The sequence below is a fragment of the Mastigoproctus giganteus genome, chromosome 8 (genome assembly GCF_048544385.1).
Source record: "Mastigoproctus giganteus isolate SK-2022 chromosome 8, ASM4854438v1, whole genome shotgun sequence".
Taxonomy (NCBI): Eukaryota; Metazoa; Arthropoda; class Arachnida; order Uropygi; family Thelyphonidae; genus Mastigoproctus; species Mastigoproctus giganteus.
This window is the reverse complement of record NC_143582.1, coordinates 206,856,599-206,876,957: the sequence shown is the minus strand read 5'-3', so window position 1 is coordinate 206,876,957 and position 20,359 is coordinate 206,856,599. Positions and strand designations below refer to the sequence as shown.

Here is a 20,359-nt window from a genome sequence, read left to right as displayed (position 1 = left end):
ACTGTGGTTCTTGATAAGGAAGCGTATAGAAGTAAAGCGTTGTGTTTATTGGAAGATCAGATGACTTATAAGGTTATTCAGAAAAGTCCTCTTCTTAGTTTGGAACGCCAAGTGAACGGTATGGTACAGGGTTGGCTTAAGTCCAACAAAATTTCTAAGGAACAGTATTGGATGTTGCGCGCTACAGGTAGCCAAATGCCAAGATTTTATGGCTTGCCTAAAATTCACAAAGTGGATGTGCCACTTAGACCCATAGTCTCATTTATAGGCAGTCCAACCTATGCACTTTCTGGTTTCTTAGCCAAATTGTTATCCCCACTAGTGGGACTTTCAGAATACAGTATTAAAGATAGTAAAGACTTTGTGCAGTTTATTAGAAGCCAACCCATAGAAGAAAATGAGATCATGATTTCCTTCGACGTGAAATCGCTATTTACATGTATTCCGATTGATCATGGGGTGTGGTGTGCACGCTTGGCATTACAGAGGGACACCACCCTAAGTACTAGAACACAGCTAAAGCTAGAGGATATTGAGAAAGGAATAGAGTTATGCCTCTCAAGTACCACTATGGTATTTGATAATACTATGTATAAACAGGTTAATGGTGCAGCCATGGGCTCCCCCATCAGCGCAATTATAGCTAATTTAGCTATGGAGGAGCTCGAGGCCAGAATATTTAGTGCTAGTGTTCTCCCTATGCGCCCCTGGAAAAGGTATGTGGATGATACGTTTTCAATCATTCGGAAGGGGAGTGAGGATCAAGTGTTGAACAGCTTAAATGGCTTCTCCCCATTCATACAATTTACATCGGAGGTGGAAGAAGGAGGAGTTTTGCCGTTCCTAGATGTGTTGGTCTGTAGAGAAGGTCGACAGCTGAGGACTAGGGTGTTTAGGAAGTCCATGTGTAAAGGGCAGTATACGCATTACAGCTCAGCCCAAACCAACCATCATAGGAACAGTGTGGTAAGAGCTCTAGTTGAAAGAGCAAAATCACATTGCAGTGCCTCCGATGATAGAAAATTAGAGTATGAACGGGTCGCGACGGATCTTGCAAAATGTGGTTACCCCCGGAGGATTATAGAGAAATATGTTAAAGGAAATCAGAGGAGAGGCGAGCCATTTACACCGATAGCCACTGCATACATTCCCTACTACCCGGGTTTGACTGATCATATTGCTAGAATACTAAGAAAGTACCAGACGCGTTGTGTGCAGCTTCCAGGACGGAGGCTGCGCACAATCGTGTCTCAGGTTAAAGACCCCATTAAAAAAGAGAACACTAGTGGGGTCGTATATAGCATTAGATGCCCGGATTGTGGGGAGTGTTATGTAGGGGAAACAAAACGCCGTCTTAAAGATCGTTTGGGGGAACACACTAAGGCAATAAGAAATGCGGAATATGGCAAGTCCGCCGTGGCCGAGCATTTTTGGGAGAAACAACACCAGATCTCCCCGGACGATGCTATCATCACCGATCGGGCGCATAAGTTCTGGGACCGTAAGTGGCTCGAGAGTTTGCGGATTTGTTCTACCATTAACATAAATAGGGATAGAGGCACGCGGATTCATCCCATCTTTGAGACCACTATCCTCAAAAGGGATGAACGATTCCGTGTGGCTTCCACTCGAGCCACTTCCAGTTCCACAACGCGAGAGAACGAAGCACACGAGAATGGAAACACGTGAGGAGTACCGTTAGCCTGCTGTTATTTAAAGTTGTACTGCGTAGCAAGGTTTACCGCTGAAGAAGAAGGCTGAGCCTTTGAAAGCTACGGTTTTTATCGTTTTAATCAGTATATTTTATGCATTTTATTGATTGTAATGTAGCAGATTTTAATAATTTATATGTAGAGTTTATTATAAAGTTAAATTTGTTGTAGATGCGGATATTTTGACTTATTATAAATCAGTTATCAAAAGTTTAGTTTCCCTGGTGTTTTAATTCTACGCAAGGTTGGTGAAAAAAAGACTCGAAAAAAAAAAAAAAAAACAGTATGGATATACCCAACCGCAGAGGCCTGTTTGGAGAATTATTTCGATGTTATGGCCGTCCATTTGTGCAGTGCGTCAGAGAATTTCAGAGGCATAGTGTTAGGGAGGCGAAACATGAACAACATTTGAGGTTTGCCCATCGATGCAAGACGCATAATCTCATTCCACGAGGCTTTCAAACAAAGCTACCCTTTGAGGATGAACGAGTATTTAACATTACCAAGTGGTATCAAAGGAAGATCCTTAATATATGGATCGGAAAATTACATAATGATTTATACCACATTAGGAGAGGTAAAAGGCAGTGCTTGGATAAGTTAAGTGATAAGTTGTCTCCGATACACTTAGCAGGAGTGGTTAGTGTAGTAACAGCTAAAGCAAAACGAATTTCGGACAGTTATAGACGGAGACAAATGGGGAAGTTTGACAAGCTTAAAGAACGATCCAAGCCTAGGGGCAGTGGTGATAGCACCACCAAGAATTTTGTGGTGAATATGAGCAATAAACAATTAACTAAGGAGCAATTGGAGGTTCTAAATTTAGGACCGGAATTTGCCATGGTGCCGCCCAGATTACCCGTTGCAGAAGTAGCTATGGGCGTGGAAAGGGCTATAAGCAAACTTCCCGAAGCTACAGCTAATGAAGTTCGAGTAAAAGTAGCAGCGATCCTGAGTCAAGCTAAGGATGCCCCCTCCAATCTTAATGTGAAGCAAAGAATTGCGCTAAGAAGCCTTAAACAGGATGATAGCATCGTAGTCCTACCCGCGGACAAGGGTAGAGCAACTGTGGTTCTTGATAAGGAAGCGTATAGAAGTAAAGCGTTGTGTTTATTGGAAGATCAGATGACTTATAAGGTTATTCAGAAAAGTCCTCTTCTTAGTTTGGAACGCCAAGTGAACGGTATGGTACAGGGTTGGCTTAAGTCCAACAAAATTTCTAAGGAACAGTATTGGATGTTGCGCGCTACAGGTAGCCAAATGCCAAGATTTTATGGCTTGCCTAAAATTCACAAAGTGGATGTGCCACTTAGACCCATAGTCTCATTTATAGGCAGTCCAACCTATGCACTTTCTGGTTTCTTAGCCAAATTGTTATCCCCACTAGTGGGACTTTCAGAATACAGTATTAAAGATAGTAAAGACTTTGTGCAGTTTATTAGAAGCCAACCCATAGAAGAAAATGAGATCATGATTTCCTTCGACGTGAAATCGCTATTTACATGTATTCCGATTGATCATGGGGTGTGGTGTGCACGCTTGGCATTACAGAGGGACACCACCCTAAGTACTAGAACACAGCTAAAGCTAGAGGATATTGAGAAAGGAATAGAGTTATGCCTCTCAAGTACCACTATGGTATTTGATAATACTATGTATAAACAGGTTAATGGTGCAGCCATGGGCTCCCCCATCAGCGCAATTATAGCTAATTTAGCTATGGAGGAGCTCGAGGCCAGAATATTTAGTGCTAGTGTTCTCCCTATGCGCCCCTGGAAAAGGTATGTGGATGATACGTTTTCAATCATTCGGAAGGGGAGTGAGGATCAAGTGTTGAACAGCTTAAATGGCTTCTCCCCATTCATACAATTTACATCGGAGGTGGAAGAAGGAGGAGTTTTGCCGTTCCTAGATGTGTTGGTCTGTAGAGAAGGTCGACAGCTGAGGACTAGGGTGTTTAGGAAGTCCATGTGTAAAGGGCAGTATACGCATTACAGCTCAGCCCAAACCAACCATCATAGGAACAGTGTGGTAAGAGCTCTAGTTGAAAGAGCAAAATCACATTGCAGTGCCTCCGATGATAGAAAATTAGAGTATGAACGGGTCGCGACGGATCTTGCAAAATGTGGTTACCCCCGGAGGATTATAGAGAAATATGTTAAAGGAAATCAGAGGAGAGGCGAGCCATTTACACCGATAGCCACTGCATACATTCCCTACTACCCGGGTTTGACTGATCATATTGCTAGAATACTAAGAAAGTACCAGACGCGTTGTGTGCAGCTTCCAGGACGGAGGCTGCGCACAATCGTGTCTCAGGTTAAAGACCCCATTAAAAAAGAGAACACTAGTGGGGTCGTATATAGCATTAGATGCCCGGATTGTGGGGAGTGTTATGTAGGGGAAACAAAACGCCGTCTTAAAGATCGTTTGGGGGAACACACTAAGGCAATAAGAAATGCGGAATATGGCAAGTCCGCCGTGGCCGAGCATTTTTGGGAGAAACAACACCAGATCTCCCCGGACGATGCTATCATCACCGATCGGGCGCATAAGTTCTGGGACCGTAAGTGGCTCGAGAGTTTGCGGATTTGTTCTACCATTAACATAAATAGGGATAGAGGCACGCGGATTCATCCCATCTTTGAGACCACTATCCTCAAAAGGGATGAACGATTCCGTGTGGCTTCCACTCGAGCCACTTCCAGTTCCACAACGCGAGAGAACGAAGCACACGAGAATGGAAACACGTGAGGAGTACCGTTAGCCTGCTGTTATTTAAAGTTGTACTGCATAGCAAGGTTTACCGCTGAAGAAGAAGGCTGAGCCTTTGAAAGCTACGGTTTTTATCGTTTTAATCAGTATATTTTATGCATTTTATTGATTGTAATGTAGCAGATTTTAATAATTTATATGTAGAGTTTATTATAAAGTTAAATTTGTTGTAGATGCGGATATTTTGACTTATTATAAATCAGTTATCAAAAGTTTAGTTTCCCTGGTGTTTTAATTCTACGCAAGGTTGGTGAAAAAAGACTCGAAAAAAAAAAAAAAAAAAAAACAGTATGGATATACCCAACCGCAGAGGCCTGTTTGGAGAATGTAGTTTCAAGTTTGAACTCCGCGTTGTGATCTGAGATAGGTGACCAATTATGATGATCTGGATAATAGTATGTGCAAGGGTCAAAAACAGTCTACAAGAAATCCAACATGACATTAGCTGTTTATGGCATGGCACCATCTTTCATAAGCTACTGGATATCCACAGGAAGCTATACTGGCATGAGCTACGATAAAAAGTCATTCTGAAGCATATACAGGTAGCAGATTTGGTAAAGAAAGGTCTAAATAAGCTATAACTTTATAATGCCATCCACAAAATCACTTTTCCTCTGTAGCTAGTTTTCTCATGGAGCTGGGAGGGAACCTTTGTTACCCAAACAAGATATTCTTCTTGTTCACAGTCCCATCCAAATGAAAATAAACTTTATTTGTATACCAGGTGTTATGTAAACTATAATTTTCTTTTCTACTTAAGTGGTAAATTGAGGGCTTCTCTGCTTATCATTTTCAGAAAATTCACACATCACTGTAATCTTGCATGGAACATTTTCAAAACTAATTGAAGCATTCATTGAACAGAATGCCATAACATTCCAAATTCACAAGCTACTTTTCTTGTTGACTTGCCTGGGCTATGGTGCACTGCAACTCTGAGGGTGTAAACATTTTACTGAGAACACTGACCATGAGAGGACATCTTCATTCCTGTACATGTACATGGCATTCCTCTTCAAACTGCTGAGATAAACAAAGTACAACAGACCACCGCTTTACTATATTAATTCGTTCCAGAGACACCATCATATGGTGAAAATATCATAATATGAACCCAATAACACTGTTTTTTGGTAATTCGTTCCAAGAAGTCAAAATTTTCGCTATATAACTAAGCTATTTATCTCTCTAAAAGGTGATTTTCATAATGGAAATTGTAGTAGTTTTATATAGAATACTGAATACCGTATATTAAAAGGTACGTGGTATAGTGTATACCACGTACCTTTTATCTGAAAAAAAGTCGCCCTGAAATTGTAGTGCATCTTATACACTGGAATAAACATTAAAACATTATACAAATTTAAAAAAGAAAGAAAGATAAAAAAATGCTGATGGTGCCACATTTTTACTTATTTCCCTTCCCCCCCCAAAGCATTGTTTAAAGTGATAATTGATTATCATAAACATTAAAAAAACAGAAATGGTAATTTTCATTTAACTTACACTGTAAAAGCTGCTTCAACGGTGGTTTGGTGTGATGGAATCTAAAGAGAATCTTCTACCATCAAGATACCAGGACAACCTCCAGGATCTCAGGCTCTGGTTTTCTTTCCAATTGCCTCTTGCTACTTATGTATAAAAACTGTCTGTAGTGGTTTGCTTTTGGTGCTTTCTCTGAAGGTTCTTGAAATAATTTAACACCTGATCTTCAAAATTTGCAAGTCATCAATTCAGTGATTTCGATATCAGGATTTTTTCTTACTGTCCTCTTCACAATATCCCATGCAGAACATGCCCTTAATTCCTTGAGTTGTTGCTACATGGTCATCCTCCTCGTGTTCTTCATCTCCACTGTCATGATCACTTATCTGCTCTAATTCCTGGAGCTCTTCTGTTGTCAACTCCCTTCCATGGTCCTAAATTAACTCCTCCACATCAATCTCAAGAGACAAGGACTCACCAAGAGTGATAATTTCCTGTTCCAGAACACCTTCAAATCCTTCAAAATCATGGATGACTGAAGGCCACAAGTTCTTCCAGGCTGCATTGAGGCACCAAGCTGAAACTTCAATTCCAATTGACAATGATTTTTACACAGTCTAAGATGTTAAACCCGGTCTTCCAGAATTCCTTTAAGGTGATGGCTCTGTCCCCTGAAGTCTCTTCAAAGCACTTGGCAAGCATCTTCGTATAAATTTTTTTAAAGTTGGCAATCACTTGCTGATCCATTGGCTTGAAGCAGAGGGATGGTATTGGGTGTGAGAAATTTGACAGTAACAGAGTCAAATTACTCCTCTAGAGATCAGGCAAGTTTGGGATCATGGCTTGGAGCATTATACAAAATTAACAGTGCCGTTAAAGGAAGTTTGTTCTTTTCTAAGTAACTTTTAACTGAAGGACAAAACACTTCAAATATTTATTCATTAAAGAGGTGTCTTGTCACCCAGGCCTTCATGTTACACCACCAGAAGACACCCAACCTGCCTTTGGTGACCTTTTGCTGTTTAAACACTCGTGGAGTTTCTGAGTGGTAACCCAACGTTAGCTTAAGTTTAAAATCACAAGAGGAGTTGGACTCCAAAAGCAGTGTAAGTCTATCCTTCATAGCTTATGCCCAGGCAATGAGGCCTCTTCTTTTGTGGTGTATGTTTGCCTGGGCATTCTTTTCCAAAAGAGGCCCATTTCGTCTGTATTAAAGACTTGTTGAGAAGGATAATCCTCCTTCTCTTGAAACTCCACCTTAAAGTTTTCAGCTGTTTCTTGATCAGCACTGCAAGGCTCTCCATGCCTTATGACACTTTTAATATGGGATCTTTTTTCTAAAACGGTCAAACCAACCTTTGCTGGCTTTAAAGTCCCCATATCACATATCACTAGTTGAAGGTATTTTAGCCTTTAAGTCCTCAAAAATCTGCTTTGCACATGTATTATCCAGGAACTGTATCACCCTTCATTTGTTTTTCTTTTATCCACAGCAACAAAAGGCTTTCCATTTCTACAATCAGTTCTCTGCCTTTTTTAAGTTTTTCTTTTAGTTTCACTATGGTAGAAATGGTTGACTAGGAAAAACCGTATTCACGCAAAAATGAACTAATTTTAGCACCATCATCATGTTTTTTCACTATTTCTTGTTTAATTTTAATTGAAATTTTCTTCTTACTGCACTATTTAGTGGCCATATTATCAGTTTAACACAATGTTATACGTTCAAGAATTCATTACTACAGTAAATTTATTGAAAATAAGCACAAGACAAAAAAATCACTTCAACCAAAACACACGGCCAACACGTTTACAAGTGCTGCTATTGGCTGAGATAAAGGACAATATGGTCTAGCCAGAGACAATCAAAAGCCCATCATAAAGTGAAACAAGTAGGCGCCGTTGATCACTGGTTAGTAGAATCAGCCGCTATATAGAATCAAATTTCAAAAAGCCAATTCAAATCATTAAAATGCACTACACTTTCACAATTTATTGCTACATTTGATGATAAGAATCAATTTTGAACCCCTTGGTGATATTTTTCTAAAGCACATTTCTGGAGGTTACAACCATAAAACAATAAAAACAATTTGCAGTTTCCGGTTTATTAGACTTTTCTGTTAGTGCAATCCATGATAAACAGGTAAAAAACTCAATATTATTGCATTTGCGATAATACCGATAGCTAGAATTCTGTGGGTTTTCGTGTTAAAATGTGTTTTACCTTTCATGAAATCTTCAATCATATAAAAAACAAAAAAATTTTCAATATCGTCTCTTCATTCCCATTCTTTTAAGCTTTGTAAACTTGTTACTCCGCACTCACTTGCATGTATACTCTTAGTTGCAATTTGTGTGTGCCGTGTTTTGTTATTGATTGCTTATCGTTTTTACTACTTTAAATTTTACAATAAAAAAAAATAAAAAAAAACCAGTGAACAGAAATATCAATTAGTACTAAATAATTGATATTTCTGTAGTATGTATACATTACAGTATTATAAAATAAATTTACACTTATACATAAGTGTAAATTTATTTTATCATTCTAACCTGTGGAAATATTCTTCCGATTTTCACGTATCATTTAATTTTGTTAATTGTTAAGGTAATAAAATGTAAATTTGTGCTTTATATCTTTACTTTTATATCCTGTGGATAATATTCCTCTTATTTTCACTTATTAGAACCGCCATTTAATAGAATTAAAATTCAATTCACAAACGTGATCTCAATGTCCCACACTTACTACATATTGTATAGAGAAGAGTATTTTATTATGGAGAGCCCATCGTAAAGTGATTTGATCGTACAGTGAACCAATCGTAAAGTGGGGATCCACTGTACAGTCAGTCCTCGTATAACACGTGTTTACACTACACGAATTCAATCATACACGATTTATAAACAGGGGAACGATATCTTATATAACATGAATCGAATTCGCTTATGCATGATTCGCCTTGGTGTTTACAAGAAAGGGCAGTCGAATGTAGAATCACCCCAACTGAACACAACACGATAGAAACTAAGAGATGATTCTGAAAATGTATTTGTTTTTTATATCAGTGAAGGGGAAACACATTTCACCATAATAACGTAAAAACCAATGCAATTCCAGCTATCGGTATAATCGCAAATGCAATTAGATCGAGTTTACTACCAGTTTATAACAGATTACACTAGCAGGAACCTGCAACTGGAAATTGTTTTTATTGTTTTATGGTAGTAACCCCTAGAAATGTGCTTTAGTAAAATGTGAGGTCTTAATCTCTGCCTTTATGGTGTTGTTTATTCAGTTGCTACACATGCGCAGCTTTGTTTATGTGCATCAAGCGTGCCTCCTCGTTTTGTAATTGTGCTTTATTCCCTAAAAATGAGTAAAATACTTAAAAAGGTGTGAAAAGGAAGCATCCTGGTGAAGACACTGCAGATTCAGAGAGAAAAAGAAAAGCAATATCGATAAACAGAGGCGGACTGGGTCAAAAAATTCTTACCCGGGAAAATTTATAGTGGTCACAGTAGCATTTATGGCCAAAATCACACCGGCCTCCGGCCCACCGGGGTTTCCCCGGTAAGGCTTATGGCCAGTCCACCTCTGTTGATAGAGAAAAAATATGAAATAGTGAAACGCTTTAAGCAAAATGAAAGACCATATGATATTGCATGTGCTACAGCCCTAAATGAGGCAACGCCGAGAATTACAAAGAATGCAGAGAAAATAAAAACAACTTTCATAGCAGGAACAACTCAAAGTGTAATTAAAATCCATTAGATTAAGACACAAAGGATTAGAAGAGATGGAACGGCTGTCATCTGTTTGGATAGAAAATCAAACAAAAAACAAGTTTGCTTATGATAGAAGCAAAAGCATTAGCAATATTTTATTACGTAATAGTCGTAATAAAAGACGTAAGTATTTTATTACGATTATTTATTGTGTTTGGTAATGTTTTGGTTACAAATGTGTATTCAATCTTGGGTGGTCAGCACCTAACCCTATTTTTCCCATAGGGCCTGTTGTTTATATTGCACGAGGGTTTCTAGGAACATAACTGTGTGTGTGTGTGTGTGTGTGTGTGTGTGTGTGTGTGTGTGTGTGTTATGGAGGTTTAATGGTGCATAAGCTGCTGGGGCTATAATGCGCCTATTCATAGGAAACTGTTAAAAACAAATTTTTGTTATAATAACTTGATTTTTGTTAAAGTGGTCTTTCAGAATTTATGATATAGTCCAATTTTTTTCAGGAAAGAGAAAAATTCATTGATATTTGCTTCCTTGCCAATAATATGATTTAGGGTCATTGGTTCTCGCAGATTTATCAGGGAAGACAGGACGGATGTTCTTTCTTGTTGATACTGTGGGCAGTCAATTAGAATGTTTCACTGATAATTGAGTTAAACAGTGTGGGCACTGAGGAGGATCCTCTCCTGTGAGTAGATGGAGGTGAGTGAGATACGTATGTCCTATTCGTGCCCTTGCAAGTACCACTTCTTCTCTTCGCACTGTTTTGGTACTAGTGTGCCAAAGCTTTGGGTGCTGTTTCAACTGATAGAGTTTATTATTGGTTTGGGAGTGCCATAGATCTTTCCACTGCGCGAGACATGCCGTTTGTATGATGCGATTGTAGTCAGAGGCTGGAACATGGACGGAGGTTAAATCAAAAGTTGATGGATTTTTAGCAGATTTGTCAGCGAGTTCATTCCCCTTTATCCCCGAATGTGCTGGGATCCAGCAAAAGGTCACTGATTGATGACGTTCTTGTATTTGCAGTAGGAGACTTCTGATTTGATCTAACACAGGGTGAACCTTGTAGGAGGAATGTTGCATTGCTGTAATTGAGCTGAGCGAGTCCGTGTATACTATGTATTTTACAGATGGGTAGTGAATCAGATTTTCTAAGGCTAATTTGATTGCATGGAGTTCTGCTGAGAAGCTGCTATACTGAGCTGGAAGAGCAACCGAAATGATTGAAGTGGGAAAAACTGCCGCTGCTCCTACCGCTGAATGTGATTTGGAGCCATCAGTATAGATCGGTAAAAAATCGGCAAATTTATGAATATGGCTTGCATGGAGTTGTTTCACATTAATTATTGGTAGGCGATTCTTTCCCCATTCTTGAAGATAAGTATCGCAGGTTAATTGTAGAGGCGGACTCCAAGGTGGTTGAGAGTAATTCATTACTTGTTGCTTGTTGGAAATTGGAACATTCCAACTCTGTGTTATTTCAATTAGGCGTAAGCCTGCTGGTCTTATTTTAGTGGGTTTGTTTCTATAGAGATTTTGCAGTGGTGGATTAAAAAAGGTATGGCTCAACAGGATGCTGCCAGCAACTTTGTATTCGGGCTGCATACTTAAGAAGCAGCGTTTTTCTGCGGAGGTAAAGAGTTGGCTCATTAGCTTCAATATATAAACTATGAATAGGAGAGGTCCTGAACGCCCCAAGTGCAATCCGCAATGCTGTATAGGATCTAGCCATCGTAGTATACTCTTACGAGCAGAATCATAGAGTGGAGCACCATAATCCAATCAGGATCTAATAAGTGATCTATATAAAAGCAGCAAAGATGTACGGTCTGCTCCCCAAGACAAGGCAGATAAAGCTCTTAGTATGTTTAGTTTTTTGAGGCAGGAAGTACGTACAAATTTAATGTGCTCAAGGAAATTTAGTTTCCTTGTCAAGGATTAATCCTAAGAATCTGATGTTGTTAGTCACTGGAATGGTAAAGTTTGATATATGAAGTTCAGGGTCTGTATGCATTTTTCGTTGATTACAAAAATGGATGGCAACAGTCTTCTGCTGTGATAGGCGATAGCCATTTAACCTTGCCCACCTTTGGACTTTATTCAGGGATATCTGCAGTTGCCGTTCAATGGATCTCATGTTCTGGGAATGGCAAGAAATAGAGAGATCATCAGCGTAAAGGTAAGTCTGAACAGCATTTGGAAGTTCTTTTGTGATGGAATCGATTCTAAGGGCGAAAAGGGTTGCACTCAGTACAGACCCTTGTGGCACTCCTTCCTGTGAAAATGTCGCAGAAAGTGAGTTGTGATATCGAACTTGGAATGAACGATTCTGAAGAAAGTTCCTAATGAATATGGGCAGGTTGCCTCGTAAACCAATAGCATAAAGGTCACTGAGAATGCCACGACGCCAGGTAGTATCAAAAGCCTTCTCTATGTCTATGGAAACCATAACAAGATGTTCATTTTTTACAAAGGCATTACGAATTGCAGACTCAGCTTTGATCATGAGATCTAAGGAGGACCTGTTCTTACGAAACCCATGTTGGTGATTACTCATTAGGTGTTCTGTTTCGATGATCCAAACAAGTCGATTATGGATAATTTTTTCGAGCAGTTTACCAAGGCAACTGGAGAGGGAAATTGGTCTGTAACTGTACGGACTGGTAGGATCTTTACCGGGTTTCAAAAAGACAAGAACTGCTGCATGATGCCAAGAGCTGGGATAAATGTTTTCCAGAAATATTCGGTTATAATAGATCAGCAGTATTTCTAAGTTTTTGTCTCCAAGGTTTTGTAACATGATATAAAATATTCCATCTGGCCCAGCGGCACTGTTGCGTGTTGTTTTAATGGCGTGTAAAAGTTCAGAATATTGAAGAGGCTGGTTATACGTAAGTGAAACTGAGGTTCGAAAGTTGATGGCACGTTGTTCAGTCGTGGTCTTTATTTTCTGGAAATCCGGAGAATAATTTGATGCCGCAGAAACTTCGGCAAAAGTTTTAGCCAAGGCATTTCCTATGTCTTCAGGAGCAGAGAGTTCTTGCCCATTAAACGAAAGAATTGGCGAAGGGGTGGGTGGAAATTTGCCAGAAATCTGCCTAATTTTCTTCCATATTAACCTGGAGTTAGTGTTTCTATTTATGGTAGATGTAAACCGGATCCAAGAATTCTTCTTGGCTTGCCTCTGAATGAGGCGTGCTTTTGCCCTTAATTTCTTGTAGTTGATTAGGTTAGCTGTGGTTGGGGATTTACGAAATAAATTCCATGCTTTATTTTTTAACTTCTTTGCTTTGGTGCATTCTTCATTCCACCAATAGTTAATGTGCCGTCGGAACTGGGTATTCGACAGTGGAATTGAACAGTTAGCTGCAGATAGTAGTTGTGTAGTAATATAATCAGTGGCTTCATCTATCGACTGTGTTCTTATAAATTTCTCATCCAGATTGACAGCTGACTGAAATTTGGCCCAGTTGGCTCGAGAGAACTTCCATTTCTTGCAAGGTTTGGCTACTGGCGGTGGTGCAGTGAGCAAATCACAAATAATCAGAAAATGATCACTGCCCATGGGATCGTCCATAACAGACCATTCCATGATTGGATACAGAATAGGGGAGCATATCGAGCGATCGATTGCAGAAGTTTGTCCAGTTGGTAATTGTATGTGAGTAGGTGCACCGGTATTAAGAATGGTAAGGTTTTGCTTATCTACGAAGGTTTCAATCAGTCGGCCATGACTATCCAGTTTAGTAGATCCCCATAAGGGGTGGTGGCCATTGAAATCCCCCAGGAGACAGATAGGGGAAGGTAGCTGTATTAGCAGGTTTTCAAGATCTTGGTAAGAGACGGTATGACTTGGTGGAAGATAAATTGATACTAATGTTAACTCAATTTCGGTTACCAAACTCACAGCAATAACTTCAATTTCAGTTTTCAAAACAATTTGCTTGGTTGGGGTTTTTGAATTGACCAAGATGGCCACACCCCCACGAGCGGAAGTGGAAGTATTACGATCTTGTCGGTAGATAGAGTAGTTCTTTAAGCTGGCAGAAATTTGGGAAGTTAAATAGGTTTCTTGTATACAGAAACCAACTGGATTGTAGCGATTAATTAAGTCTTGAATATCATTAAAATTGCAACAAAATCCTCTACAATTCCATTGAAGAATATAAGGCATTATTGGTGTTTAGTAAAAGAAGCTGTATCTGACTGTTTTTTTGATGTGACTGTTTTATGGCGTTCAGGTTTCGGTTTGTCTTTTTTGAAGAATGGGCGACCGATGTCCATATCTTCTTCCACATGTATTTCTAAGACTGGGTCTTCCTGTCTGGATGAGTCAATTGTATCCATGGATGTGTCTTGAATATTCATTTTGATGTTTGAACCGCGATTATTTGATGGAGCAGCAGCATTGTTTGGAGGAGTAGGAGAAGGAGATTTCGCTGGTACTGTAAGAGCAGTATTGCTTGCCTGGTTCAACTGTTTCGGAATATTGGACTGTTGCTGGGAGAGAACAGTTCGTGCCCAGTCAGAGATAGAGTTGTTTGAGGGGACTGTAACATCAGTCTGGGTGGCCACTGATTGATATTTTTGTGTGACACTGGCATATGTACGTTTTGTAATACTGGGAGCAATTAATTTTCTCACTTCTTGAAAGCTTACTTTATTTTCGATTTTATACTTCACAATTTTCTTTTCGGTTTTCCACCTGTCGCATGTCTTAGAATAGGCGGAATGGTTGCCTTTACAGTTAGGACAGCTCATTTCTGTTGCTGAACAGTCATTTTGAGTATGATCGGTGGACCCACATTTGGGACAGACTGGGTTTCCTCTACATGCCGTTTGAGAGTGGCCATACTTTTGGCACTTATAGCATCTCAATGGATTAGGGATGTAGGGTCTAATGCGGCAAAGAAGATAACCTGCTTTTATGGAAGAAGATAGGTTTGGAGTATTAAAAGTGAGTATAATATTCCTAGTAGGTGCCAGTGTGTTGTCCTTTTTAATCATGATTCTTTTTACTGCAATTACATTTTGCTCCTGAAGTTCTTGACATATCTCCTCCTCCGACACATTCAGTAGGTCCCAGCTGGATATAACACCCTTAGAAGTGTTTAGGGTACCGTGGGGAGAAACTTTTACTGAAATTCCAGCAAAATTTGTAATTTTTAGTATATGCTCCGAATGTTTCCTGCTGATTGTTTCTATTAGTAGGTCTCCTGATTGCAGTCGCTTGACTGTTTTAGGAGATCCTGCAAGACTTTCGAGATGTTTCTGAATAAGAAACGGAGACAATTTGGTGAGAGGCTGATCCGTATGAGAAATGCAGGAAAATCTATGTTTGAAGAGTTGGTCTTAAACCTCTTCGGTTGAGACATGTCATGTTCATTTTCTATGTCTGGCCGAGAACTTGTCGGCTCTAGTGGAGGAAACATATTGTGTTCCATAATTGCTCCTTTTGGCCCTTGGCAGATTAACTGTTCTGCCAAGATTTCCGGCCCCACCACGGGGAGGCCGGAGCAGTGCCTGGTGTGACCAAGCGAGAAGTAGTAGGGATTAGTAATAAATATATAAGAAGTAAAGAAAGGTGACTTTCCTTTCTGGCTCTGTAAAATACTTTTTTAACAAGAGCTGCTACTGAAAAAATAAGTTATTTTAAGGACAGGAACGTAAAAGAACTATAATATCACTTTTGGAAAATCACTCTTTAAGCACAAAGAATTCGCTCAGTCACAATCGCTTGGCACCCGGGGCCAGGAACATAACTATCGTGCTATACGAGGACTGACTGTACTGTGTTTCTTGTAGGTGCCTAATGTGTGTCAAAAAAGCCTGAAATCTCTGCATGGCAACTACACTATTTTGATGGGGGAAGGGAAGCACAACTTTAGTCTTCTGCTTGATTGTGAGGCATGACATCATTTTGCTTATTGATGGGATCATGTGGGATTCATTAGCACAAAGTTCTGTGACTTACTGCTGTTCTCTAATAAATTATCCACATACTACTGCATACTACTACAAATTTTAAAGAAAATTCAACTATAGTTCAATTTTAATTGATGATGCAAATGTGTCAACATTTCATGCAATCCCCCCCCTACAAATTAAAAATAAGTGCAGTTCAGATATACAATGTTTGATATTCTCTTCCTCTTTAGGTGACAGGGCTTTTTTGCCTTGCTTCTACCAGCTTGTTGTGTTTACTTAAAAATGTTGTTTCACTACCTCCAAAGTTTTCATCCTCTATCTCATAATGTAACTTTGATATACATAATTCAGTAGCTGATGAAGCAAGTATAAAGCATCCAAGTTACGTTAATTTATGCTTTCAATGTAATGTAGTGATCAAAGTTCCTTATTTTAATGTTTTCAATGTAATGTAGTAGTCAAAGTTCCTTATTTTAATATAAAGCCTAATGTTTTACCATTTAAAGGTTAGCATGCATTTACATTGTCTTTCAGATATCAGAACACTAATTTGTGGTGCAGATGCTCTCCAAAGAAATTGCACCTGTCAGTCCCTTATCTTTAATTGATTATTTTCCTTCTATGAAGTGTCCAAGTTCACCTGTAAGATATCCATCTGTAGTCTTCTTGCTTGAACACAAGGCAACAGTAGTACCATCACAGCAGAATTCTGTGGGGTACTTCCAGTGGGAAGTGGAAGTACTTATTTACTTTACTCTTTTTGCTTGCATACAGGTAACAATAGTAGTTCCTTGCAAACAAAATACTTGCTGTAGTTCTGGCAATACACATGGCAAAAAAGTGTATAATTTTAATTAATTATTATTGACCCATTTCTTTTATAATTGTACTGGTTTTGTTTTTACTTAATAAAAACTATATAAAATAACAGCTAGCTATTAGCTATGAAATTTTAGAGGGCAATCTGGGAATCACTTTTCTCATGCTTTAGTTAATACACTGTTCATTAAAGGAGCTCATAAAAGGGCAAATTTTAAGACTAACTACCATATAAACAAAGTAAATCAGGGACTACTTAAAAGTAATGAGACTGTCGTGTTCAAACGTGTAGAGACGGTCGTGTTCAAAGCCGTTAAGTGGATTTTTCTTATTTATTGATTTGAAATTGTTTTTCTAAAACTTTTGATTTAAATTTAGTAGTATAACATTATTTTGTGATTTTCTGATTAATTTGGTGTATTTATTCTTTACTCGGCCTTGTAATTGCATAAACGTATCGGTAAAAGTTTCTACGTGTTTCAACTCCGGTACCGTTCGTAATTTTCCCGCCTTTGTGATACGATAGTTATATACCGTACTAGATAGCGTTAGTTGAACTTCGTTAGCAGTAAATTGTATGTTTAAATAAATACATATAACGACTTAGATTACAAACGTAATATAATTAATTATATTTAACATAATTAATAACATAACATAATTAATTATAATCATGACTCAGACCAGAGCGGCAAAGCAAAAGGCTCAAGCTAATTGAAGTGCTGGGGCTCAGAGCAGAACTGAGGGGGGCAGTTGTCCTCTGACTCGCAGCTATATAAAATGCACTGTTTGCTTGATGTTTGCAGAGCAATCGGGTACGGAACATGATACTGCCAAGGGGGATGTCTTTGTGTGTGCGCGATGCAAGGAGTGTATCGATATCAAGCAGCAACTCGGCGTTCTTGTGGGCCTATATGAGAGCTTGAAGGACAGGGTGGATGCCCTCGAAGAAACTAAATTAAGGGGCCCATCAAGCTCTCAGCTGCCCACATCAACGCCAGAGCTTGCACTTGGGCATCGCGTGACACAGAGACAACCCCCAAGGCAGAATACGCTGGTCCCGAAGGAACTAGTAGTTGTTGGTGACTCTATTGTCAGGGAACGGGGAACATGCTTTGTAAAAAAGATAGGTGGAACAGGACCAGGGTATGTCTGCCAGGAGCAAAGGTTGATGACGTTGTAGAGCGAATATCATCTTTTAAGGGCACAAAAGGTGATATAGTTGTACACGTTGGCACTAATAATATTAAGAGTAGGAGACCGGCAGAATTACTTAACAAGTACAGGTCACTGTTGAACAAAAGCCGAGAATTAGGGTTGACTTTGAAAGTGTCTGCAATTCCGCCCAGACACGATAGGAAGGAGTATATGATGAGAGCCTTATCGATCAATTCGGCCCTGGAAAGATTGTGCAAGGCTCAAGGGGTAGAATTTTTTTCAGCCTGGACTGTACTTGTTAACAGGAGAGATTGCTTCTACAGGGATGGGATACACTTAAATAGAAAGGGTGCAAGAATATTTGCTGATGCTATCGAGGCAGTGTTAGGTGGGTCGGAAAACTGCTAGCTTGGGGGGAGACAAAGACCAATAGATTGACAGTAGCCACTGGCAGAGGTGAAAGAGATTCTTGCACTGCTTCTATTAGAATGAGCAGAAGCCTGGAAAACAAGATGCATGGTATTTCAGAGACTGCTGGGAGCCATTGCAGTACAAGTAAACACATGGGTTGTGTTAGGGTAGATAAGAATAGAAACAGGTGCAGGTATACTTGCGTGTACACCAATGCTAGGAGTTTAGTAAATAAATTTGATGAATTTGAGGTATTGCTCAAAACATCAAAGGCAGATATTGTTGGGATATCAGAGACGTGGTGTCACACAGATATAAGGGATGCAGAACTGCAATTTGGGGAGTACAACGTCTACAGAAAGGATAGACAGGATAGGAAGGGGGGAGGGGTTATGCTATTAGTTAAGAAACACATAAAAACCAAGGAAGTGAAGCCAGTCGACATCGCCGGACAGTGCAGTGTTGAGTCAGTTTGGTGTGACATAAGCATTGGGAGATCAAAATTGAGAGTAGGAGTGTGCTATAGGCCTAATGACTCTGATGAGTATAATAAGGAACTGTACAGGGAAATAGAGTGGGCCAGTAAATCAGAGAGTCTTATAATAGGAGATTTTAATTTCCCAGATATTGACTGGAATTTGGGGGCTGATTACTCACACACTAGCAAGGCTTTTGTGGATTTATTGGATGATTGTTTTCTACATCAGCATGTTCGGGAGGCAACTAGAGGGAGTAATACTCTTGATTTGATTATCAGCAGTGATTCTTCATGCATTAAGAATCTGCAGATAAATGAACCACTAGGTGGCAGTGATCACAGTGATCACTCAAAGAGGTAAACAGCAAAGAGTTCTTTACTTATGTTAACTCTAGAAGGAAGGGGATGAATCAGATTGGTCCACTTGATATTGATGGGTCAACTGTTGATGATCCTGCTCAGGTAGCTAACAAACTAAATGAATATTTTGCATCGACATTCACACATGAGGAGTTATTCAGCAAGGGGAATGCCAGAGGTGTATTCAACTCTAGCAGTAAGCTACAGAATCTTGAAATAACTGGGAGTAAAGTGGAGGAGAAACTGTTGAAGATAAACACAAGAAAGGCACCCGGGGTGGATGGGATCTATCCAGTTATATTAAAGGAGGCAGCAAAGGAAGTAAGCAAACCCTTAGCCATAATTATGAGAGCTTCCTTGGACTCAGGGGAGGTACCCATAGACTGGAAATGTGCAAATGTGACCCAAATTCACAAAGGAGGATCAAAGGCTGACACAAGTAATTATAGACCTGTGAGCTTAACTTCTGTTCCAGGAAAATTAATGGAGGCACTGGTTAAAGAAGCACTGCAGGATCATTTAGACAAGACTTCAGTTATAGCTCAGGCACAGCATGGTTTTGTTAAGGGGAAGTCTTGCCTGACCAACTTGATTGGATATTATGATGCAGTCACAAAAGAACTGGATGCAGGGAATAACTTTGATATTATATACTTGGATCTTAGAAAGGCTTTTGATACTGTTGCACATGGAAGACTGCTACACAAATTGGAGCAGTGTGACATTGGAGGCAAATTGCTGCTATGGATAAAGGGGTGGTTGAGGGGGAGAAGACAGAGAGTGGTAATCAATGGACACTGCTCATCGTGGACTAATGTTATTAGTGGAGTCCCTCAGGGCTCAGTGTTAGGTCCATTATTGTTTTCTGTATTTATAAATGATATTGATGATGGTATATCAAGCTTAATGTCCAAGTTTGCAGATGATACAAAGGTTGGCAGGGTTGTCAAGGACACTACTGACACTATGCTGCTGCAACAGGATCTGGAAAGGTTGAGCAGATGGGCTGAGAGGTGGCAAATGAAGTTTAACATTGACAAATGTAAAGTACTACACATGGGAAACAGCAACCCCAGAGCAACATATCAACTCTGTGGTACTACACTGACAGTGGTAGAGAATGAAAGGGACTTGGGGGTGGTTGTGCAGGCAGATATGAAGTTCTCTGAGCAGTGCAGACGGGCTGCAAGAGTAGCTCATGGAGTATTGTCAATGATATACAGGAATTTTTCCAGCAGGGATAAGGAGGTGATTATTCCGTTGTATAAGGCAATGGACAGGCCACACCTAGAGTACTGTATACAGGTCTGGAGGCCTCATTTCAAGAAGGATGCAGAGCTGCTGGAACGAGTACAGAGAAGGGCAACAAGATTAGTGAATGGAACAAAGGGGTGCTCTTATGAAGAAAGGCTTAAGTTTTGCAAATTACAGTGTCTGGAGACTAGGCACCAGCGAGGTGATCTGATAGAGGTGTATAAAG

General features: G+C 39.6%; 1 protein-coding gene across 1 annotated transcript in view; it reads right to left on the bottom strand.

The window, feature by feature from the left end:
- The window catches only part of LOC150082228 (electroneutral sodium bicarbonate exchanger 1-like), a 313,808-nt gene that overhangs the window by 271,241 nt on the left and 22,208 nt on the right, over positions 1-20,359 (bottom strand). The gene's annotated exons all lie outside the window — the stretch shown is intronic.